This window comes from Parasteatoda tepidariorum, chromosome 11 (genome assembly GCF_982258835.1).
Source record: "Parasteatoda tepidariorum strain Cologne lab strain chromosome 11, Ptep-v5.0, whole genome shotgun sequence".
NCBI classification, from domain to species: domain Eukaryota; kingdom Metazoa; phylum Arthropoda; class Arachnida; order Araneae; family Theridiidae; genus Parasteatoda; species Parasteatoda tepidariorum.
Window position 1 is genome coordinate 18,875,473 of NC_141765.1, and position 27,643 is coordinate 18,903,115.

Genomic DNA, 27,643 nt, shown 5'->3' on the forward strand with positions numbered 1-27,643 from the left:
CACAATAAGGATCTGTCGCATTATTTTCAGAACTTGTGATAAAATATGGTATATCTCGTAAAATCTTTCATTTTCGCTTAATCATAATTATGTTTTTGCTTTAGATTTTTTGTGAAAGTCAAACAAATTTTATTATTTTATTTCAAGTAAACAAAATATGCCATTTACAATATTAAAAACAGCTTTTTGTGATCTAAAAAATCTAGTCATTTAAAATGTTAGTTACGATATGCAAGTATTACAACTGCGTTATAAATATGACCTAGCAATTGCATTCTACACATTCCTTGTCATTCACAAAGAAACTCCTAACAAGATATAAGTTTATTATAAACCTTCATCTTGTTCAAACAAGTGATGCAAGTATTATACCTTTTGGGATCTGTGAAAGAATTTCTACAAATCTATTGATACAACAATTCACGTCTTTGTTTAAAAGCTCTTCTCTAAAAGAATGAGGGTCATGAGATTACCTAACAGCGGAACATTCACTAATGCCACTATAAGGATCTGTCGCCTCATTTTCGGAACTTGTGATAAAAGAGGGTATATCTCGAAAAATCCTTCCTTTTTACTAAGCCAATATTTTAGCAGTGCATTAAACAACTTAATTCTGGGTTGTAATTGATATAAAATGATAGTTGAGAGTAATAACCAGTTTAAAATACTAACAACCATTTTTGCGAATTAGATTTTGTGATTAAAAAAATAATTTATTTTTGATTAAATAAAAAAACAATGAATCGTTAATATGAATGTTATAGAATAAATCATTAAACCTTAGTACATAAGGCATAAAAGAAATCCGAAATTTTTTATGAAATAAATCATAATTATAAACAGTGATATCAATAGCATCACAATGTAACTGAGACAAAAAAGTATGATTTCTAAACTACCAGAATGTGGTAAAATGGGAATCCTCTATGGGAACACCAAAAAGTTTCGTAATTTTTACTGAATCGCTTTGGTTTTGATCTTGGTAAATTTAACAACAAAATATGTTTTCATAATATTTGATAAATTTGGTTTTTATGGTAAAATTTGATAATTTTATCGCGATGCCTTAGAACAGATGTCTATGACGCGGGGGTACCGGTTCATGAATAAAATGGAACCGGGCCGCACAAGGAACATTAAATTATTTCAATTTATCATTAATTTATTATTTAAATTATGTCCCGTTTATTTAAATACTTTTATTTAATTATTTCCATTTTATTAAGGCATGTTTTTTTCGGGTTTCCATGGACGAGAGGTTAACCGGAAGTTGAGAGACGTCTCCTGATTCCGCACCAATATCGCGCATGAACGTTAATTTTGAAAGTATGTGTAAAAACAATTAAACGAAAAATATTAAATTAAAACAATTTAAAATATAAATAATCAACGTCCCTCCCCTTCCTTTCTCAGCTAGCCATGGTAAAATTATCAAACGTTGACAGGTCCAAGGAGATAAAAAGGTGGGAGAGCACTTCCATAGAGAATGGCATAAAAATAATTCATTCTATTTAATTTACTTTTCAGTTTTGTCTTTTTCACAAAATGCGCGGTAATAAAAACTATAATTCTGTAATTTTAAAAACTCATATGTATGAAAAACTATAGTCAAAACTACCAGAATATGGTAAAATTTACCATGTTTCTGCTTTTATTGGGAACACCAAAAAGCTTGGTAATTTTTACGAAAGCGCTTTGGTAATGATTTTAGTTAAATTAATAAGAAAATATGGTTTTATAATATGTGATAAAATTTGGCAAGTTCGGCAATTTTTTCACAATACATTAAAAATGGCATAAAACCTTTTATTCAGTTAAATTTACTTTTCAGCAATGTATTTGTTACTAAATTTGTGGTAATAAGAAACACAATTTTGTGAACCTGAATTTCCGGTAAACCGTTACCCTTTGTACGGAAAAATTACCAAATGAACGGGTTTAATACTGCATATTTTGATCTTACTAACCAGAAAAATCAACATAAGTTGATTTTTTCTTACCAGATATGCCAATACCATGCTCAATGGTAATTTTAACAGAATTTTTTTAACGTGCAGTACTGTAGTATTTTAAGATCCATTTCATTTGTATGGATCATCATTTGCATAATACTTTACATTTTGTGAATTAAAAAATTATAATTAATTCTTTATGAAGTCAAAATAAGGAATCATTTGAATAAATGTTACAAAATACATTATTAAATATTCTCAATTTAAATAAACATATATGAAATTCCGCAATATTTATAAACTAAATTATAATTATACGCAATTATTTTTATAAATCATCTACCTTACAGTAGTGCAATGATATATTTTAAGCATCCACTTGAATAATAATGATCACCACTTTAATTTTATTGATGAGACTATATAGCTCTAAATTACTTCTTTAGCTATATTAATAACAAGAAGATGACTCGTGGGATCCTGAAGAATATTGTTAGTGAATAAAGTTAGTGAAAATATTTTAATAGTGATTTGTGAATAAAGTTAGTTATATTTAAATACTCATAATTAGATTAGGACATCTTTCTGAAACTATACCTTTTCATTATTAATACTCGAATATGTAAAGATAAAGAAAAGAGAGTGTGAAAATAAAAAAAATCTCAATAAAATTACGTCAAGTGCTGGAAAAAAACACACCCTGAATAACTTTCGATCTAATGATGGGATCTTCACGTTCTAGGACTCAATGTTAATGGTTCGAGGGTGCGACTTCGAATATGCTATCAATTAGTGCAGACGATATTTTAAGTTACGAAATCAGGCACGAAATAGCACTTTCTCTGAATAAACATACCTTTTTTTCAATGGATTCCGATTTCTGACCCCCAAAATATAGTTAGGTCAGGAGAGTGGTCAAGAAATTTGAAACCTAAATGTAAATTTTACTTCCTGCGTATTTTGCCATATCTCAATAAGTTTAAAAGCTAATTGAATTTTTCCGCAGACAGTTAAAAAATTCGTATATTCAAAGATAAATTTTCGCAAAATATAAATTTCAGTAAATATTTATTATTTTTTATTATTTCATTTAATAACACTTGAAAAATACATCATTTGAAAGAAATCGGTTTGATAGTTCCTGAGAAATCGAATTTTAAGTGCAAGACTTTCTTAAAATTCGTTTAAAATTTTTTATTTTGTCATGTAAATTTACATGGCAAAACACAAAATTTGATTGAAATCGGCCACAAAAAATTTAAACCTTACAATAAAACTTTTTTTATCATTATTAAATAGAAAAATATTTACTAAAAGTTATTTTTGCATAGAAATATTTTTGGATTAATGATTTTAATAATTGTATGCCAAGAATTTTCAATTAGTTAAAAAAAAGTTCAACATGGCGAGATATATGGCCAAATTAAAATTAATGGATCTAAACTTTGGACCGTTCTCCTGACCAAACTATTAGAACAATTTTCCCAGATTGCGATTACCCTCTATATTTTTATTTGGGGGGGGGGGGTCAGAAATCCACGTTTGCCAAAAAAATGCATGTGTATTCAGAGAAAGTACGTTTTTGTTTTTTATTTCAGAACTTTTTTTTGTGCAATGTACAGTAATTTAGAAATCTATCAAAACAATGTTTTTCGGGAAATCTTTGAATAGCAAGCATAATGATTGAAATGATCCAAAAAAAATTAAGATATCACACTGAATAACTTGTTTTTTAACGAGCAGATTTTCACGTGCTAAGAGCCACTATTGATAGCTAAAACGATTAATTTAACATATGCAAATTAAGTAGAAATAGCTATTATGAAGTTGAAGATTTGGATAATTAAATCTCTAAATATGGGTTCAGCCACAATCTGGAAAATATGGTCGAAATTGTTTAGCCAGGACATACAAAAGTTTTGGTTACGTTATACAAATTTCAACCTTCACGTATTTTGACAGATTTCGGTTGCATTCAAAATCATTTATCCAAGGATAATTCCATTTATAAAATAATTTTTGATAATTATTAATATTTTTTATTATTCTATTTTATAAATCTATCGTAATAATTCTATCTTCGTAATAATTCTATCTTAAACTATCTTCGATCACATAACCCAGTGCAAAAGCGTCATGAACTGTGGCTCTTTTACTTTACTACTTAAACTGAAAACGATGTATGTCCTTTCATAATTTATATAGAATAGAAACCACTTTTCAAAAACGTTTGCATGTTCTTAGTGAAAGGGGATGCGTTAGGTGTTTGTTTTTATTTAAGAAAAAAAGAGGATGAATTGCTGAATCGGTTAATAATGGTCGAAAATATTCTAAATTATAAGGTGTACAAACTTTTAAATCTTAAAATGCAAAGTTTGAAAGAAATCGGACCACAAATGGTCTCCTAGTTATAAATTTAAAAAAAACGCATAATCATAAAATTATCTAAGTGGAAAAAAAACTCTCTATTCACTTAAAATTTTCCTAAAATATGGTGAAATATCCACAAAATGAGATTACCATAAGAGACTAAAACTCTCGACTACATTCCTGAATAAACTATTTGGACCATATTTTCAAGATTGCGGTTACCCTGCATATTTTGACAGTCAAATATTCATATCCGTGGAAAAAAATGGTAAGTTTATTCAGAGGAAATACTTTTTGTTTGACTCTTAGACTTAATAGTTAGCTCTACTAATATGGAATGCTTGAAGTCATCTTTTTAAACCGTTAAGATAAGCATCTTATTCGTTAAAATAAAAAACTTATTCAAGTAGTACTTATTTATTTGGTTAGCTCTAAATACAATTCTAGATAAGATTTTTTTTTCTTCTCTACACCGAATTTTTTTTTCTCCTGTATGCACATCCAGATTGATTAATTATAATGTGTCAACATATTTTAAAATAAGAGGAAAATATAGTTTAAAAAGCTTAAATAAAACGAATTCTGATATAAACTTACCTAAAAAATGCATATTAAGCTCTAAAATTAAAATTTAAATTTTTTCCTGCATGCCCACCTAGATTGATTGATTATAATGTGTGAACATATTTTAAAATAAGAGGAAAACATAGTTTAGAAAGCCTAATTAAAGCGAATTCTGATATAAACTTATATAAAGAATGCACACTGAACTTTAAAATTCAATTTTAACATTTCTTTACATTCAATAAAGCTCGCAAATTTCTAATAAATCCAGAAGTATTAAGACAAATTAAATTTAAAAGAGTACTAATTACATTTCTATTACTTTGGATTTCGGGTTGTTCTATTACATGGTACACTAGTATCATGGAAAAGTGGAAAGTTCCAGAGAATGTTAGATTCGAGAGGTTGATTGATAAGCTTGATCCGCCAATTATGAAAGATTCTTGTCGGATTAGCCAACAATCGATAAATGATGTCCTTGTAATGCAAGATGTTTCTCTCAGAGAACTGAATGTTATATGTGTTTGGCTTTGTAATACTGTTTGCAATGAAATTAATGAGAAGAAAATAGAAAGGTCTATAAAAATTCCATTCTTGATGTTGAAATACTTTATTATATGCCTTCGGAGAATTGAATGTTATACAGGCATTTGTATATATTATACAGTTTGCACTGAAATTAATAGGCAAATGAAGGAAAATTGTATAATAATAACTTTTCATGGTTCATGTTGAAAATTTTATTACATGTTGGCAGAGAGAACTGAATGTTATATAGGCCTTGGTTTTAATTATACAGTTTGCAGTGAAATTAAAGGAGATATAAAGAAAAAATTATATAATAATATGTTTTACTGATTCGTAATGAAAATTTCATTATATGTTGAGAAAGAGAGCTGAATGTTTCAGATTTAGATTTATTATAAAATTTGTAATGGTACTAATAAGGAAAGAATGCAAACCGGCATAAAATTTCAATGTTGGTGTTCATTCATCTTATTTTCTGTCGTCAGAAAATTAAATGTTTTAATTAGTTGGAAACTCACGTAAAAATGTCATTTCAGAAGTCGAAATATTTCTGAGATATGAAAAATGCATAGATAGGTGGATTTAGTATACAGTTTGTTGTGAATATAATATAGAAATATTGGAAAAAAGTCTTTTCATTTATTTTGAAATATTTTATGTACGTATATAAAATATAGGCAAACATCTTCATTATATTTTCTTAGCTCTTAAAATCTATTTGCAATAAGATTTTAAGATATAAAAAGGGCAATTGCCGACAAATCCATTCACTGTTTTTAATGAACATGAATGCAAGTAAAGAGTGCAGCTTGATTTAATTAGTTAAATTATTCATAATCATGAAGTAATTATATTTTTGGGGAGAAAATCAATTTACTTACTGTAGTAAAATTACCAAAAACAGTTAAACTTCTTAGATCAAAAATATACTCATAATTTTTCTTTACGAATTTTCTCTTTAGGGGTTGAAAATTTTAATATAGGACAGTTAATTTTTTAATTACACATAACTGAGTGCTGTAATTTAAAATTTTACTTCAAATTATATTAATTACTATGTTGCAACCTGATTGACTTGATTAGCTCGAAAAAAATACTTTTAGTTCCTTAAGACATGTTCCTTGAAGTTATTTCAATGAAAATCCTAAGTTTGTGAATATCCAAAGTGATCGAGTTAAACGATTTAAGAATATTTCATTTAAATGATTTTTATTCGAAAGAATTTTTTGCTGAAACAAAGGTCAATTTTAATTTCAAAAATAATTTTACTACTTTAAAAATACTCCTTATTAAAAAGTATAAAATTTATTTAAAAACTTGTCTATGAACATATATCCTCATGGTACACTGAAAAAACTGTGATGTAATATCTCTCTGAATACAATGTTGCACAACTCTAAAAATTATGCTCGGAAACACGTTATTTCAAGTTAACACCAAATTAAGCTTTTATATATAAACTAAAGGGTGTAGTTAAAGCACCTAAAACAGAAATTTTTTTTCACCAAAACCATTAGGTACATTCACACCATACTTCAATTATTTTTCGATGACATCATTTTATTTTTAGATAACATAACTTCATTTTTAGATAACATCACTTTATTTTCAGATGACATCGCTTTAACTAACCTCAGTAAATTCCCTACAATACAATACGAATTGGCGTTTGTTTATTGTTGACTTCTGCGTTACTATACAATATCTACTGAAACAAAAGTTCGTCATTAAAATATGTATAGTGCGTCAATAAAACGGACCACACTCCAATGATTTTCACCCTCTAGAACTCAATCTTAATAACTCGAGGGGGTGACCTAAAATATGCTAAGTTATAAGTGAAGACGATATTTTTGGTTACAAAATCAGACACAGAAACGTACTTTCTCTGAATAAACATACCTTTTTATCGACGGATTCGGATTTCTGACTCCCAAAATATAGCTTCAATCTGGGAAATATGACCCAAATAGTTTCAGCAGGGAAGCACTCCAAAGTTTGGACCCCTTAATGTTAAATTTACTTTTTTAGTATTTCGATATGTCTCGAGACCTTTTTCAGCTAATTGAAAAATTTTTGCACACAATTATAAAATTCGTTCATCCAAAGATGCGAAAATTAACTTTTAGCAAATATTTATCATTTTTTTATTGTTTTATTTAATAATGATCAAAATATTTTGAATTGTATAGTACAAAATTTTTTGCATCGTTTCAAAGAATCTAATTTTATCCAGCAAAATACGAAATTTGAGCAAAATCGGTTGAACAGTTTCTGAGAAATTGAATTTCAAAAAAGTCAGATATTTAAAATTCAATTTCTCAGGAACTATTCGACCAATTTTGCTCACATTTGTACTATGCCATGTAAAATTATATTCTGCTAAAATAATGAAAATAAATTTATACCTTACAATTCAAGACATTTTAGACAGTTATTAAATAAAATTAAAAAAATTATATATTCTATAAAAGTTATTTTTACATGGAACTATCTCTGGCTAAACGAATTTCATTATTGTGCGCAAAAATGCTTCAATTCTCTTTCAAACAATGACCAAACTTTGGATTGCTCCCCTAACTAAACTATTGGGACCATGTTTCCCAGTTTGCATAACCTCCTATATTTTGAGACTCAGAAATCTACCGAAAAAAAGGCATGCTTATTCAGAGAAAGTATAGTTTTTGTGTCTGATTTCGTAATTTAAAAATATCGTCTGCACTTATCAATTAGCATATTTAAGGTGTCCCTCAAGATTAAGTCCTAGAACACAAAGATCAAGACATTAGATCAAAAATTATTCCGGGTACTTCCTTTTTTCCGCACTGTCTATATGTTTTTAGTAATGATATAAGGATAGTTTCCTTTTAGTTTTGAAATTTCTGTGAGCTGTATTAATAGATTTAAAAATGCATAATCGTTTTTTTAATTCTAGTTGAAATTCGTCTTAATATTCTCCATGTGGTACGAGTAAGTGTGATTTAGAAACTAGTTTTATTTCTGAATTAGTGTACATATGCATCCTAAATAAATTACTCTTACTATATATTGTATCATAAAAATAACTATACTGACTATTATGCGCATCTTATTTCATTGCAATTATATATTTTAGTGCTACAGAATGCGAAAAATTATAGCATCTACTTTACTCTAAGAGTGTAAAGGAGCATGCTCCTGGTGCTTAAGTCTCTTGTTTATAAGACCAAACGCTTCTTCGCGAATAAGACTGAACATTTCTGATTTATACTTGAAGTGTTTATGCAGATATATATATATATATATATATATATATATATATATATATATATATATATATATATATATATATATATATATATATATATATATATATATATATATATATATATATATATATACTCCTCAAAAGTGAAATTGCAACACCAAGAAATAATGCACGTAGCGTCATGCAAATTTCAGGAGCGATAGTAGTGAGATGGATATGCAAATGATTAAAAAAACAGACTAATAAAATCATTATAAAGCAATTTATTCAATATCTAATGTGGCCACCTCGGGCAGCTATACAGGCCTCAATCCGGCGAGGCATGCTATCAATGACTCCATTGATGGTAGCCTGAGGTAACCTTTGCCAAGCCACATCCACTGCTGTGCGCAGATCATCGATGGTTTGCGCCATTGGTCCTCTGTTCATGCCACGTCCAATGAGATCTCATAGGTGTTCTATGGGATTCAGATCTGGAGAGGCCAGGGAAGGATGTCAAATCCAGTCAGGCTGTTAAGAGTTCGCCGTGCGACATGCGGCCTGGCATTGCTTGCTGGAATACCGTGTTGGGTGCGCCCTGCAACAAGGGCAGAACAACGGGATACACAACTTGTGTGACGTAGCGGTCCGCTGTCAAACTGCCGTGAATGTGTACCAGGGGCGTTCTGCGATAAAGCATTATGCCACCCCAAACCATGATGCCCGGTGTAGGACCGTTGTGGCGCTCGGCGTAATGGGCTGGTTCTTAGCGTTCTCCGGGTCACCTCCATACCCGTCGACGGCCGTCATTTCTCCACAGACAGAAACGAGATTCATCCGTGAACAATACCCGATGCCATTGGATGGTCCAGGTACGATGATGATAACACCACGCCAGGCGTTTAGCCCTGTGTAAAGCGGTCAACGGTACCCCTGTTGCTGGTACCCGTGCACGTAACTGTACTTCATGCAATCTGTTGCGTATGGTTTGGGTGGACACAGATCCACCTGCTCCTGAAGGCAACCGGCTTCGGATGGCACGTGCCGTGGAGAAAGCGTCTCGAATAGTCAACTGGCGAATACGCCGGTCTGTGAGCTCTGACGTGCACTTGTGCGCACCACTTCATCTTCGGCGTGCACGTAGACCTTCCTGAATCCATCGTGTGACACAACGTTGGATGGTACTCACGTTGTGCCCAACACGAGTTTCTATTGCGTGCAGCGACAAACCAAGTTCATGGAGTTCGATAATATGGTCACGTTCCCCGGTCGTTAACTGATGGTATTGAGCTCGCAGACGTCTCAGAGGCATTTTCTGCGCTTTTTCGAAAGTCGCAAATGCTACGCAAAACCTCAGATGCCGTTTATGAGAAGGAAAAGTTGCTGGCCTTTATAGCCCGAATATGCGTACCACGTGATCAGATGCGTGCGCAAATTTAATCATTTGCATATCCATCTCACTACTATCGCTCCTGAAATTTGCATGATGCTACGTGCATTATTTCTTGGTGTTGCAATTTCACTTTTGAGGAGTGTATATATATATATATATATATATATATATATATATATATATATATATATATATATATATATATATATATATATATATATTGTTATGCATATCATTTTTATGCATAAATACTAGGTATATTTATAAGTTTGTATTAATGTGCAATCTATAACAATGTTCAGGTAATTAAAATTTTGTTTCCAGCATGTCCTTCGTAAACTAATATACCCATCAAGGCATTTGGTATGAAAAAAAAAATTGTTTTTGCTGCAGAAAGATTACACCTACTTTCAACAAGGAGAAAAAACTGGTTAAAATACTGTACTGTATAATAATTACACTTCTGGTAAAAAAAAAACCGTAATTCTGGGTAATAAAACCAAAATAAACGGCATTTAATGCATTCTTTTAGTAATTTTTCCGTTCATATGGTAACGGTTTGTCTAAAATTCTTGTTTTTAAAATAGTTCTTATTACCACACATTTAGTTAAAAATACAAACCTGAAAAGTAAATTTTACCGAATAATTGGTTTCTCTACCATGCTCTAAGATATCAAGCTCAAATAAAAAAATTTTTCACACTTACCAAATTTCATTGAATATTATGAAAGCTTATTTTATTGTTGACTTTGACAAAATCATTACCAAAGCGTTTCGGTAAAAATTACCGAGATATTCGATGTTCCCATAAGAGACAGAAACACGGTCAATTTTATCATATTCTGGTAGCTTTCATCATACTTTTTTTTTCTCAGAATACATTGCTTAATTATTCTAACGGTGTTATTTACAATTTAAGAACACCGTTGCAAATTGATGAGAACAAGAAAGCTTTTTTATGTGTGAGCGCGACGAGTAAATTATTGCCCTATTTAAAAGCATCAGTTTCTTAAATAGTATAATTATTGATTTCTAGAAATTATACAGAATGTAACACATACACCAAGAAGCGTAATAATTAATTAATCGAATCAACTCTTGAGAATATATTATTTTCCCTTATTTGCTTTTTCTTTATTAAATAAAGTACTCATACACTTATTTCCATTTTTAATCGTCTCAAGATAGTTTCTCACTTTATTCTTTTATTTACAATTCCTTTTTCTTACACCCGTTTAATGCATGATAATATTTCACTTGTACTATCTTGATAAATCACTATATTGCTTACTCAAGCAATTAAGTTTAAGATGTTTACTTAAGCAATTATTCTGTTTTGTCGTTAAAAGGTGTTTGGAAAGATATTTAATTCAGAAGACAAAGTTCAGTTGAAGTTCTTAAATATTCACCTTCATCGTAATTATCTTCTACTACTCAAATTATGTACTATGTGAAAGATGTATGATGCGGACGCAGTATTTTAATATTTTAAAGGCTTGAAGAAAGGTAAATCAAATCTTTCTGATAGAAAAACAATTCTAGTTTTTGCTCTTTTATAAGCATTACGATGGCTATCGAAAAGTAAAATCCGCTTTCTTATAAAACATAATACCATCACAGATTGCTCTCCAAAAACTATTTTTTAACTCCGTTCTAGTTTCTATATTTTTCTACATCGTTTCCATGTTTGTTTAAAGATGGGTCATAACGTTCTACAAGTTTTCGTAAACCTAAGTCACAGAAACTGTCACCTGTGAGGATAGACAGGTTTGAACTGCTTCTTTCTGATCACCTACTGGGTAGTGGGATCGCCAACTTTTGGGTAGTGAAATAAGAAGACATCATTTGGCACCAAATATGTAATTCTGGGCTGTACAAATGATTAACCCATTCCCACCCAAAAGATATGGTTCGATTTTAGGTCTGTAAGGCAGAATAGGATCTGAAATTGCATGCAGATACAAAACTTCGAATGACCGACTAATTTCACAGTTAATGGTCTAGACAATTGTTATAAACATATTTTAAGATGAAACTGTTCACAGAAGTACACTACTACAGCAATACCATTGCATTGTTAGAAATTTCTCTGTAAAGATGGACAGATAACAATTTATTTAATTTTTATTTAACCATATTCTAACAAAACAGTCAAATAATCATAAATAAGATGGCATTCAAACTGTTAACTGTCAGAAAAGCAGTTCATTAACTGCTTTCATTTAATATGGCTACACAACCAGAATTTTATCGCATCAACTACGTTCACCTAAGGAAGCCACTTAGTTACTTGTGGTTGAGTATATACAATAGCCAAGAGGGCTAATCTGTAAATCGCATGATCGACAGAACGTGGTTGATTTCCAGTGTTCACACCACAATATTTCCTACATTCCCTTAAACATAAGAAGAGTTTCAAGTGTCCTGGACTTTCATATTTGTGACCTTAGACAAGAAGAATACGATGCTCTCATTTTTGATTAGATATCAGTATCATAACTCGGATTAACGCAAAAAGTCTAGCATTTTAATCACCACTTTTAACTCCATTGCTTATTACCTTACGAAATGCTTAGCTCTACTGTCTAATTAAATGTCTTTTTTATGGTTTTGAAACTATGCTAGCTATAAATAGTTATTAAACCATGTAGTTTTGCATTATGGTTTTTTAACCATACTAGTTGTAAACGGTTTCCAAACCGTAAAGGTAAAAAAGTATTCTTCACCGTAAACTTTACGGTAAGTTGGATGAACGACTGCTGCCGATTATTTTACCACAATTTTTGAATGAAAATTCTTGCAGTGTGCAAATGGGGTAGTTTAACGAGTAATGCATTTTGTGAGTCGATATTCATGCGTGATTCTATGTTCGCGTATCATTCGAACAGATACTAAGATTCAGATCTTAAATTAATTTAAATTCTTTTCAAACACTTATATCATACTTTGTGTCCGATTATGAAAAACTGCAAATAGAATTTTATTCAAACATCAAAACCTATTTTTCAGATAACACGGAAGAAAACTTTTGGATAAAAAAAAAAGTATTTAAAAATTTTAAGTTGCAAAATTAAACAAGTAAAAAATTTAAATTTTAAAAAATGGACATCCTTCTAAAATTTTAAATCCATGTTTCGCTTTTAATGCACAACGCGCAAAAAAAGAGAAAAAAAAACGGATCACCCTGAACAGTTTCCGAATAGTTCCTGAGAAATGAAATTTTAAGTATCTGACTTTTTTGAAATTCATTTTCTCAGAAACTATTCGACCGATTTCACTCCGAATTTGGTATTTAATTGTGTATCTTACATTGTCAAAATTGCATATCTTACAATTTAAAATTTTTTCGACCCTTCTTAAATAAAATAATCAAAATAATAAACATTTACTAAAAGTTATTTTCTGCATGGGATTATCTTTGAATAAACGAATTTTGTAAATGATTTCAAAAATTTTCAATTTGCTTGAAAAGTTTGTTATATATAGCCAAATACGCAAAAAGTAAAATTATCAATAATGGGTCCAAACTTTGGAGTGCTCCTCTGATCAAACTATGTACACCATATTTCCCCGATGGTGGCACACAAATCCGAATCAGTCGAAAAAAAGTCATGTTTATTCATAGAAAGTATGTTTTGTGTCTGATTTCGTAACTTAAAATATCTTTCTGCACTTCTTAATTAGCATATTTAAGGGGAACCCCTCGATCCATTAAAATTAAGTCCTGGAACGCGAAGATCCGATCATTAAATCAAAAGTTATTCAAGGTGGTCCGTTTTTTTCCCCGCACTGTACTTGCATTGTAATATGCTGTCAAATAAAGTAAACAACTACCATCAGTTTATTTGTGAAAATTATAATGAGGATTAGTTCGGTTCAGGAAAGAAAGGCCTTTTAATATTCCATTCTGATATAAAACTTCCGATACTATCCTGCAATAGTTAACACAAGCAAAACTGTAAGCTTAAAATATTCTTAGTTTGTGGTTCCCATGTTCGAAAATAAAGACGATGCTTTTGTAAAACTACACAAAGCAATATGAAAGAAAAACAAGTATAGACAACATTTTGTTTAAATTTGTGAAATTTCAAGTCATGTGTTTTGAATATTAAGTAAATTGTAACAGCACTTGTCGAGGATTTGCATTTTCCTATTTTTTTTATTCATTTATTTATTGTTTCGAAACTCGTTGCTTTTAACTTATAAATAAATCTCAAGTTTGTTTAATCTTGAATTTCAACGTAGCATTTTCAAGTAATAAAACAAAATGATGAAATTAAAGTCATGTTAATAAATAAGAAAATATAGATTTAAAATTAAAATACGTTAATTAAAATGATAAACATAAGATAATTCATGTATTAAAATCATATTTCCACATTAAAAATACCTGCCTTTAATCATTTATATTTTTATAATTCCTTTAAATATTTATATTTGTACTAATAGCGTTGCATGTGTAGTTTTTTTATACACAAATTTATTTAAAGTTTCAAAAAATACTATAAAATTTATAACAATTTAGGGAAAAAAATCGAAAACTTTCATTGATTTAAATGTCATTACACTGTTAAAAATTTTGGCCCACGTTGAAGCACGTCATTAAGCAAATTTGATGCAACCTTAGTATCGTATTATATTAATCATTTTTATAATACAGATTAAACCATTTTTAAATTGATAAAATTGGACAAGGAATTGAATGGGAATATGGCTAAAATTAACACTTCTTTAAAAATGTAGAAAATTTACGTGACATTTTTCTGAGGGTGAATAACAATTATGCACAATTTGAAAAAAATTTAAAAAAATAATACGTTGTTAATATCAGAAAGATTTTTTTCCAGAAATATATTTTTAATAAAAATGCATAATATTGCAGCAGATTTAGTTAAATTCCTTTAGTTTAGTATTTGAAAAAACTGAAACTTAATAAAAATATAAAACTATGAAAGGAAATTATAGCGGAATTTAACTTGAATGAAAACATGGCTAAATTTTAGCACTTTTTTAAAGTTGCAGCAAATTCGCATATTTTTCTTAGATTTAACATTAATTTAACGGTATATACGGAATTACACTCCGTTTGAAAAAATATTAAAAGTAATATACTGTACACATTACGAATAATTGTTAATATTATAAATAATTTTTTTCTGAAATATATTTTTATTAAAAATGTATAATATTACAGATATTTTTTTAAATTATTTCATTTCAGCTTTTAAACAATCTAAAACAACAAACTAGAGAACCTCTATATATTTTTTGAAAAAGCTCATGTTAGAAAAAAACTCCATTTGAAAATACGGTTGTTTTATAGTTGAAAGAAGGAAGGAATGTAAGATTTTATTGGAAAATATCTATATAAAAACTTATCATTGAACATCGCAAGAAAAGCTGCACTCTGCAAAAAGGATTTATTGCTTTATTAGTGATACCCTCTCTGGGAACATTTTCTTTGGAAAATCAGTTTTTGGAACCAGGAGAAACTTTTAAGTTTCTGAGAAAGCAACCACTCTCAAAAATGGTTTAGTGTTTTTTTAAAACAAAGAAAAATTGCGTCAATCAATACCTTTATAGATATATTTGACGAGAAACGGACATCTACAGTCTCTGCCTAAACTATTAGACGCACTATAAGATTCTATGTAAAATCTTAATTATCAGTTGATACAATACAGTTTTATTGTTTTTACGTGACTTAAAGCGGGGTGTACTTGTTTACGTTCGTGTATCAGTTGGTCAAATTAGACGATTTATAATATAAATTTGACGATTGGACAAATTAGACGATACATAATACAGTCAAACCCTGTTATAATGAACCTTCAGGGGAAAGAGATTTCAATTCACTATAACCGAGAGTTCACCATATCCGTACTGCAAACAATTTTAACTAAGTTTTCCGAACTGCTCCCTTTTATTATACATTATTTAAATAAATGATCAATAAAAAGAAATACGAATGTGATGCCACAATTGACATTACATATTTATTTCCTATCTTTTAAAAATATCTTTCATTACTTAAGATTATTTTTATTAATAGAATTACATTTAAAATAAATCAAAGACTTAATCATTTAAAAACAAACATGAACATATAATATTTATCCTTCTCTTATAGATCAATGCAACGGATACTTTTTATTTCATTACTAATCCAAAACAAAAATCTATTTATAACTTTTATTCTAATTTCTAACCGCAAATATGCTTCAGTTGCATGGTTGTAATAATTCTCATAAATTTGTTGGCAACTCGTAATCGCCAAGGTATTCTTTCAAACCCAATATTGATATGCTGGTTGGCTATGTTGTATTTTAATAAATCGCCAATTTTGGATCTCCTACCCATGCTTCTGTGTCCGTTGGGAACAGATTACATGTACTGTTAATTTGGCTTTTGACTAGGCAGGTTGTGGGGGATTTGTCTCCCATGGCCTGTCCTTATTAATATTATTATGCAAAAATTGATTCAACTGAAATTCTGATGGATAATATGTATATTTGGTACCTCGAGCTCTGCAAGTATATAAAATAAAAGCTTTTTATTAATTCTGATCCGGTTCGAGTATTATATTCATCACCCTTCTGTTTTCATCGCAATCTTCAATTTGTCATTATTCTTTAACTTGGCCCACTATACCATGCAAACTCCAACCTCACCTGATATTCCATCATCTCAACATAAATTGGCATCCTGAATAATCTTTCTCCATAACGAAAATGATTAAAAAACAATGTGTAATAACAAAAAATGTGTTAACTTTTATTTTTTATTACTCTTCGTCTTGCGTACATAAAATTTAGGGGTGGCCTTTACTTAGGGATGGGAAACTGAGATAGAAGAAGCAAACACGAAAAAAATGCTATGGCTACATTCCATGCAATAGATGGTTTTAAAAATCGGTAAATGTATTTTATGTAGAAATTTCATAATTACTAAAAAATTAAGAAACAAAATCAGTCGAAGATGGAAAAAAGTTCATAATATCCGATTTCCTCACTTCTTTTGGTTTCAATATGTTCACATATTATATGTGTGTAGCAAGGCATAGGAACGAACATTTCGTTCACTATATCCGGGAGTTCACTATAAATCATGCTCACTATAACGGGGTTTAACTGTATAAATGTAGAATATCTATTATATCAGGTATTATATTAGTATATTATAATAATTATACCAAATTATTAGATGCGCTGGAGTTTTCTTAATAATTACATATTTTGCACTAGTTTCTATACTATACTTTTATATTTAAACATGCACGTAATGGGTTTTTATTCAGGTGATTTTTTTGTATGCTTCCTATTCGTATTTATTTTTAACGCATTGCGTAACAATGTTAACCAATTGATACACGAACGTAAACGAATGCAAACTGGTTTCAGTCACGTTCAGACAATAAAGCTGTATAGTATCACCTGATAAATAAGATTTCACATAGAATCTTATAGTGCGTCTAATAATTTGGCCAGAGACTGTACATAGATGTTACATTTTGTAATATGTAGAATTACAATAAATGTATAATACAAGAACTTGTTATGCATTACTTGTCACTAAGTATTCAAATTTTATTATACAGATAATTTATTTTTTAAGTATACTTAATATAGTACAAACAGAGAAATAATTCGATATATAATGAATTTACCTTCAAATCAATTTACTCCATAAAATAGTTATGAAACATAATCTGGATCACTGAGAAAAAAAGTATGGTCAAAACTACATAAATATGGTAAAATATACCGTGTTTCTGACTATATGGAAACACCTAAATATAGTTATTTTTTACCGAAGCGCTTTAGTAATTATTTTGATTAAAATAATAAGAAAAATATGGTTTTATAATACGTGATAAAATTTGGTAGCTTTTATCATGATACCTTAGAGCATGGCATAAAAACCATTTATTTGGTTAAATTTACTTTTCAGTTTCATAATTTTTATTAACTGTGTGGTAATCAGAATCACCGCACCAGAAATTCAGATAAGCTGTTACCATATGAGCGGAAATAATATCAAATGAATGGTTTAACTACAACATATTTTGATTTTTAATGCCAGAATTAAAGGTTTTTTTAAACGGAAATGTCATTGCCTTACAGTATGGTAATTTTACCAATTTTTTTTCTCCGAGATAAATTAATAAACACTTCTAAATCGCATCATCTCATCAACTTTAGGAGAGATAGCCATTATTCGTTCATATGTATTGATATATCAAGAATCTCAAATTTTGTAAAAAAGTTTAAAAATTGGCATTAAAAGTAAGGTGTATTTTAATTGCTTAGTCTTCACTACCGCGCTTAACATCTCTAAAAAAATAAATCGAGTTCGGAAATCTTCGGGTTCGTTAATGATTTCGTTTCATTCAGTAATTTTAAGATGAAAGCCAATAAAAAAATCCTTAGCTTTTTTTTATTGCAATATTGAAACCACTTTTACATTTTTGAGGTCCATACAAATACTGCATATTTCATTCCTATTCTACAGACATAACATATTATCCGGTAGAAAGCTATAACCTGACCAATAAAACCTTACATATTATCCGATTCTATACACTCAGGATTTGACGAGTATCAATATGTTAGTTAGTTGTAGAGAAGAATACAATACCACAACTAAAAACGATGACAGAATGAAGGATGGTGCTTTCAATCGCTTCTTGAAACAAGCATAAACTTTGAAACCTTTGCTGAAACTGTATTAAAATTTTTTCGAAAGTGATTGATTAAATCTGTTCATTAGATTTTGTTTATTACATTCTTTTGCTTATTTTTCAAGATAAAAATCATTCTTTACAGCTTATTGTAAATTTCTTAATTTTAACTGTATGAAATGTGTATTTTTCCACATTTTAAATGATTTTTTCCTTTATTGAACTAAATTGAAATCTCACCTCAACATTAAGGAGAGATAGCTACTTGGTAGCTTAATTTCAAAACATTTTGTTTCATATTTTTTTCCCAGTTTTACATTATTTTTTCGCAAAACATTTTAAGTTCATGAATGAAAATTCAAAGTATGCATAAACGTTTATTTTATATTTGCTCTTAGTACTTTTATTTCGATTTGAAAAACTATGGTCATCTATCATGGAGTAAAACTATAAATTTTTAATTTATGTATTGAGGTATTTTAATGGCTTTAACTTTTGAAATTCTTAAGACGTCAACTGACGAAAAATAATAAAAAAAAATTCAAATCAAAATATTAATCCAGAAGAAAAATAAACTTAATCTGGATACCAATTATAATAAACTAATTAGAAAAAGTTACTAATTAGACTTAAATCTGATTGAGAAACATTTTAAAGAGTACAATGAACTATATGAGAAAACAAGAGAAAACGGCATTGTTCAAAGTTTTACCAAGAAGTGTAAGAAAGATTTAAATTTAACAGAACCATTAAATTTTCACTTTATAAACGAGTATAATATGTGTTAAAAATGTATCAAGATTTTAAAATAAAAAACCTCCTAAAACTACCAAAATCTATCTACCAAATCTTAGCTTATTTTTATGAGCCCAAGCAATGTACACTGCTACAATTTCCATTCTACAGTTATGGTAAAATAAACGGCAGCAGTCTGTCCTTCCAATTAATCGTAAAGTTTGCTGTAAAGAACATTTTTTATTTTTACGGTTTTGAAACCTTTTACAACTAGTATGATTAAAAAACCATGAATTCAAAACTATGCAGGTTATTAACCATTTAGAAATAGTATGGTTTCGAAATTGAAAAAAGAAAATTAACTGGACATTGGATATGATTTAGTAGCTTTGTGACGCTGCCATTTATGCGTGAATGAGAGTTCTAATAGCTCTGAGTCGCAAATTTGGAAGAGCAGCATACTGAAAACTCTTCATGAGTTGAAAGAGATTAAGTAAATTTTGTGATGTCAACCCTGGGATTCGAACTCTTGCTCTGTCGATCCTGAGAGCCCTCCTGAGATCCAGGTTAGCCCTCTCGGCTATGATATGTACCAGGAACTAGGTGACTGCAATTGGTGGGCTTAGTTGATGCAATAAAATTCTGGTTGTTTAACAGTATTATATGAAGGAGGTTAATGAACGATTCGTCTCACCGCTAACTGTTTGCATACCATCTTATTTTTAGTTATTTGACTGTATTGTTTAAATATGACAAAATAACAACAAAATAAATAATTATTTAACCAATTTTTCCATGAAATTTCTAACAAGGTATATATATATATATTACTGTTCTCTTCCAATTAAAACATTAAATACAAATCAATTTTATTCTATAAGCTGAAAGAATCATACATCAGTAAAAGAATTAAAATAAAAATGTTATTTTGGTTTACATTATATAAATAAATAAATATAATGAATTGATATCTAAGGTATGTGAACGTATATAGAATTCTTTTTCATTTTCATAATTGTTATTTGTTATCATTTCTTTAATCAAGAAATATTAATATCTCCGCATTTTTCCGGAAATAAGGAAAAAATAAAATGCCATTTTCCTTTAATTTTAGTAGAAAACAATTTTTTCGTTTGAAAATTAAAGTTGATATCATAGTATTTTCCATCTCTTTTATTTTTCGTATCCGTTCTTAGAATAAATTTAAATTGTTTGATCTTCTTTTTCCCAGAAAACATCTCAGTAAAAAATATGTGTAATCAGAGAATTTGCTATTGTCGGAAGAAAAAAGAACTAAATTCCAACAGCAACACTATTATGTTTTTACATTTTGTTTTCCTGGAAAAAATATGTTATTTTTAAAACTTTATTTGGACAAATATTCAAAACAAGTTTTAAATTTCCATTTTTCATAAAATATTTTTTTTTAGTTTCTTTGATAGTTCTTAAAATCAAATAATTGTTTTAAACAATAAAAAAATCAATGGTAAGAGACCTCGGATGGAGGTATATATATATATATATATATATATATATATATATATATATATATATATATATATATATATATATATATATATATATATATATATATATATATATATATATATATATATATATATATATATGATTATAACAAATATATCTTAACTTAATTTTTATCTGTTAGAAGCAAATAACTCTCGTTGAAACTATTTATTATTAGTGTTACCGGCATTGAAGAACAGGCTTATATCGGATTTGCATCTATCAATAACCATCTCCGAAACCTTACCATTTTGAACCTAACCCAGAAGTCAAGAGAACTCTTGGATCAAGCACTGGAGCAATCTCATCTTCATGGAGGACATTTTTATAGAAATAACCAGCTCCACTGGCGGTTAAGGAAATGGGCAAAATTGGGAGAATGTTTCTCCCCTACACACAGTTCCCCTATCAGTTAACATGGGAAAACCGGTTTTGCTATGCAGAGAAGACTGCAGGTTAAAATGCGACTTTTTACGTGCAGAACCGTCAGTGGGTTAATTCCCCGCCGTATGTAGGGGAAAATCACGAAACACTCCCATGAATTTCCCGACTCATACTGGTGTATTTACACTATCTGAGTGGTCAAAATATTTTCTTCAACATTCTAAAAACAGTTTCAAATTGAATTATCGAGTAAACAACCATGTTGAGTGCATTTTATATAATAAACCATTACTTCAATATTATTTCATTCTACTCTTTGCATGTATTTCAACACGTACGTTAATTGTTTTTATGTTGAATAGTGAAATCTAAAGAAAGTTTGAGAAAAAGCAACGAAACTTTTGAGTCTGATTTCAATTTTTTAGATAATTTTTATTTATATTTCATCGTTCCAAATCGCATTTCATATAATTTAGAGTAAATACTTACTAAAATTCCAATTTTTATTTCTCAGGGAATTTAAATATTTTTTAACAAAATCCAATTGGTTTATTTAAAAAAACTATCTTTTCTCCGAAATTTGAAAAAAAAATTTCTCCCACACTTTAAAAATTATGATTTATAGCTAATGCTTAGGTTAAAGAAAATCTTTTCATGAATGTAGTGGTTAGAAGAAGTTTTTGGTGTTATGTTCGACAACTTAATACTTAACATGTGTTTGTAGATTTTACAATGGTATTAAAAACTTCTCGAGTCGGTTGTTTTAGACATTTAAAGGACACAACTCATGCAAGAAGATAAAATAAGAGTTTTTTTTAAGTTTTTTTTATTTAGATAGCTGGTTTTTTACATAAAATGGTAATGGTAATAATGGTAACCAAAAATATAAGATGTTCATATAAACCAGTAGTCAAAAAAAAAAACAAATTATTTTTGTAGTTTACTACAACTACAACTACTTTATTTTTTAAAATTAGTGACTACAAACTACTTTGGAATTTAGTAATAATTTCACTACTTCAAGGAGACGTACTTAAGTTAAATATAATGGAATAATTAGGAAATATTTATTTATGTTTACTTGAACCAGTTTGTTATTCCAAAACATTTTTTTTCGAATTTGCTCATTTTATCTTCAACTTTTTATGTCTTTCTATGCGAATAATTAACTTTAGCAATGCGAAATTATCAAATACTTGATTTTTTTTAAATGTTGGTTAATTTCAATTAACTTTATATTAATTTGATCTTAATTTCAATTAATTTCCTTTAATTATTAATTTAAGTTCTTTTATTTCCTTTAAAAGTTAAGCTCGTCGAAAATACGTTCCTTTCCTTTTAAATAACATCAATGCTTCACGAGTGTACATTCACATGTGAAAGTATAACCAAATTGATTAATGATCTATATTTCGTAATGGCTATTTTAAATATTAGTTATACGGGGTTCTAAATGCGTAATATATACGAATAAACATAAACTAACTACCACTAAAAGAAATTTTCCCCAAAAGCATAGAAAGTTGGCAGATCTGTTTTATATTTTTGCTAATTATCAGAGCTATTCTTTGAAAAAGTGTTACCAATTTAGCAACCACTAGTTGAGTAAAAGTGCGCTTATGAATTAAACCACCAGCACCACATATATCTCAAAGTGACAATTTTTTGAATTTTTTTTTACTTGAATTTTCTTCCCCATGTCCTCAATATCGATTTGACGTAGATGAGGCAGTGGTGTCATTGATTTATATATATTTTTCTGACCCTCTAATTTCGAGCAAAAATATATTTCGGTTTTTTTATATTTTGAAAACGGTCTAATAGTTGCTAAAAAAATTTTTAAACTATCTCAATTTTATTCGTACTAAAATATAAAATCTGAAAAAATTTCGTATGGAAGATACTTCATACTCAAACTTTTATGCTGTGTTTAATTGATTTTATTAATAAAAGAAATTTCAGTGATGAAAGTTAGATGTTACCTTTATATGTTACCTTTAGATGTCACCGCGTTATATGTTACCTTTAATGCAAAAGAAGACACCGTTGTTTCATGTTGTATTTCACAACCAAAAATTATTAAAATGATAAATATAATATTTGTCACCTATTCTAACCTAAATGAATACAAAATAAGGAAAAAAGTGTGAAAAATGCTTAGTAAAAATTCTGCGTCAAGGGGTAAAAAGTAAACAATGCATTAAAAATATGTTTATTACTTTTAAATCAAATTATTTCTATTGAATTTCTAGGGTTTACTGAAAAAATTTGAGCTGTTTCATAGTTTGGTTTCTTAATTTGGATCGTATTTTATTATAAATATTTTTTTTAAAATCCTGAAATAAAGACATAAATACTAGATTTGAGATAAAGTTAATAAATGTACTATTAATCCTCCACAGAACTAAATCAGAATTTTTTAAACTATACAGGCTTTAATTTACTCAGTTTAATTAAAAATTAATAATAAAAATAACTATAATAAAAAATACTCTCAAACTTTTATTTAAATCATGGTTTGTATAAAATGAAGCACTTATTAAAATGCTATGTACAGTGTTTTTCACTTATTTTGAACTAAATTAATACAAAATAAAGAAAAAGGTATGAAAAATATGTTTAATAAAATTTCCGTTTAAAAAGTTTAGTCTCTTGATGAAATCTCTGCAAATCAGTAGGCTTTCAGTAGGCTCAATTCAATTATGAACAATCCAAATTTCGCACATTTCTAAGTATAATTGTGGATCTATATCGCTTATTTTTTTAACACATTTTTCCAAAATAAAATTATTCATATCATACTTTAACCATACATTTAATTTTTTTTTAAAAAATAGTAAAAATTTCATTAAAATCTAATTCTAAAGTCGGAATCGAAAATGCAAAATGCAAAAAAAAAAAAAAAAAATACAATAAGGGTTCGAATACTGCCTATATTTCAATAATATTTAATTTACATTACATATTCTTTATCATTGCATTCCTCTCAGATAATTACGATAAATATTTTATCGAGACACAATTATTTAAAGGCAACTGAAATTCAAATTGCCTAAAAAATCAATACAATATTCATTTACAAAATGCTGTTTACTGAAAGATTATGTAACCTAGTTTAGTATAGTGAAACGAAATAAACAATGGAGATATTAAACTCATAGAAAATTACTGGTCAGTTCATTATTTGATTATTACTTTTCATCTATTTCATTTCTGTTGCTAAGCATTAATGAGAAAGTTTTATGACACGTAAACACGCGATTTTGAGAGTAGATCACTTTTTTGATGATTACCTGCATTCCCTGAATGCACGTCGTTGTTGTATTTTATTTTCCTTACTTTCAGAATTATTCAATTTAATAAAGAAATAATGATTTTTACGATATAAAGGTACACATGATACGGTCTATCAGTCAATTAGTAGGCCATCGATTTAAGCAATTCAAAATAAATCTAAAATCTTGCTTAGTTATATCATTCCTCTTGTGAACCTTATTGTACTGTGAACAGCGTTACAGAGGGAATATAGAAGCGTAAATAGAGGAATATTTTTACGGCACGCTCTTACTTCATTACTGAAGAGCGTGTTTGACTTTTTAGTTACCTTGGATTGGCCCGATTTTTAAATAAATTTTTTTTAAATATTTTATAAATATTTTATTTTTATTTATTTTTTTCGATTGCCAGGTGCGTGCCTGACTGCGAAGCCAATGGCTGCTGGTTCGAATCCCTCTCTGGGCAAGGATGTTTCTCTCTCTGAGTTGTCCTCTGTTGAGTGAATGTGACCCACCCAATGAACAGGTACCTGTGGCAGTGTGGTGTGGGTAATGTTGCTCGCCTCCGTGACTTAGGATCACTGAGTAACGTTAAATACGTTACTGAGTAACGTTAAATGAGCAATCTCTCTCTCTACCCTTTAGATTTAGAAATTTTTCCTTAAATTTCTCAAGAAATACTTAGAGATACTTAACTTTTCTTAGATAATATACCTTCATTTAAGAAAACCTATTAACTACAAATCAATATAATATTATTAAAAAATTTTTAAGCTCTGCAAAACTCAAATTACGTATAATATGATTTACGTTTAATTTACTCACAACCGCTTTAGCATTTCTTAGAATATTGAACGAAAATTTTTCAAGTATATTTTAACTTTTAAAAATAATACATTTGCTATAAAATAATGGTTATTTAAGCCTTTTTTCTAAAAATAAACAAAATAATTGTCTGAGTAATTTTAAACTAAATAAATGAAATCGCATAATATTCCAAAGTAAATAGCGATGAATTCAACTAATTCAGTTAACATTTGCGTACGACTAGAATTGAAATAATTGCTAGATATATTTTAATAGCGACTAATGAGGTCCCAGAAGTCTTTCGCTTCAAGTTACGATCTAGAAAGCTTGTTTACTCTTATATTGTTTAAAACAACAACTTTTCCTGGCTTAAAGATATTATTTGAGCCGTAATTTATTTGTGATGAAGAAATTTAAAAGGAATAAAAAATAATGGTATTTTTAGCAAAGGATTATTGTCATTAAAAGAATTAAGTAATAAAAATAAATGCTGACTTGTTTTCAAAAATTAATTAGAAACATTTCGATTTCTAGATTTTTAGTATTATTTATCTTAGACTTTTCAGGGTAACCTAATAACTGTGATTTTAATTAGTTTTGTATATCAAATATCTGTACTTACACTGTAGGAAATTTCTTGGAAAAAATGGTTAAATAACAATTGCCAACACGGTGATTAAATACCATTAATTAGAAATCACTAAACCCTCTAGATACCCCAAAACTAAATGTCATGGAACACGGAATATGGAAAGTATAATTAGTTTTGTACCTTTTATGATTGAATTAATATTTTTTTTTCTGAAAATGAAATTTATAAATTTTATTTTTGATTTTTGAGACATTCCTTTTTCTAATGTTAACCAAATTATATATATATATATATAGTGGTGGCCAAAAGTGTGGACACTTTTTGAAAGTTTCATGTTTTTCAACTTTTCGTGCTTGTAGAATATAGTAATTTTCACTTATATACAAACGTTTATATTTCAAATTGAAGGGAATTTAATGTAGAATTTAATAATAAATACAGTATTACAATATCTGTATTTCAAAAAAAGTTATGCAACTAATAGTAAGATCTATCTTAGATTTGCATTTTTTAAGGTGATACTTTCACAATCAATACTTAGTAGGATAACCCTTATTTTTTAAGACAGCTTCACAGCGTCTTTTCATCGAGTGAATGAGTGTTTGGAATTCATCTTTCGTAATCACATGGTGCCAAGAAGCAATTATAGCTTCAATAAGTTGTCTTTTATTGGATGGACGTTTTTTTCGTACAAGAATTTTCAAACGTTGCCACAAATTTTCAGTTGGGTTGAGATCTGGGCTGTTTCCTGGCCATGGTAATATATCTATGCCTTTATTTTGAAACCATGCTTTGCATACTTTTGCTGTGTGGCATGGAGCTGAATCCTGCTGAAAAATAAATGGTGCGTTGTTGGGGAAGAGATCCCTGATAGAAGGTATCAATTTGGATTTCAGGACAATTTTGATGTATTTTTTGGCATTCAGGATGCCAAATCTGGCCGAAAAACATGCACAAGTGCTACTGCCGATAGAAAATTTAAACGGCTATGCCTTTAAGATAGAAAAATTTCATCAGATGCAATTAGATGTGAAATTAATGCAGCGGGTATTGCAGTAAGTTCAAGAACAATAAGAAGAAGGTTATCAGGATTTGGACTACAAGCTAGAATTCCAAGGAAGAAACCATATTTAAATCAAAAGCAACGCGAAAAACGAGTTAAGAGGGCAAAAGAACACATTAAATGGTCAGAAAACCAATGGAAGCAAGTAATCTGGAGCAATGAGAGTAAAATATCGCTCTTTGGTAGTGATGGTAGAAAATTCGTGAGACGTAGAGTAGGTGAAGCACTTCATCCTGATTGCATTGAAGCAACTACAAAAAACCCAACAAATGTCATGATTTGGGCATGTATGTCTGCAGATGGTGCGGGGCGAATTCAAGTGATTGATGGCATCCTGAATGCCAAAAAATGCATCGAAACTGTCCTGAAACCAAAATTGATACCTTCCATCAGGTATCTCTTTCCCAACAACGCACCATTTATTTTTCAGCAGGATTCAGCTCCATGCCAAGCAGTAAAAGTATGCAAAGCATCGTTTCAAAATAAAGGCATAGATATATTGCCATGGCCAGGAAACAGCCCAGATCTCAATCCAACTGAAAATTT

At 29.1% G+C, this 27,643-nt stretch overlaps 1 protein-coding gene across 4 annotated transcripts in view; it reads right to left on the bottom strand.

Annotated features, from left to right (window-relative positions):
- Positions 1 to 27,643, bottom strand: part of LOC107451031 (BAI1-associated protein 3) — a 392,542-nt gene that overhangs the window by 243,474 nt on the left and 121,425 nt on the right. The window lies entirely within an intron of this gene.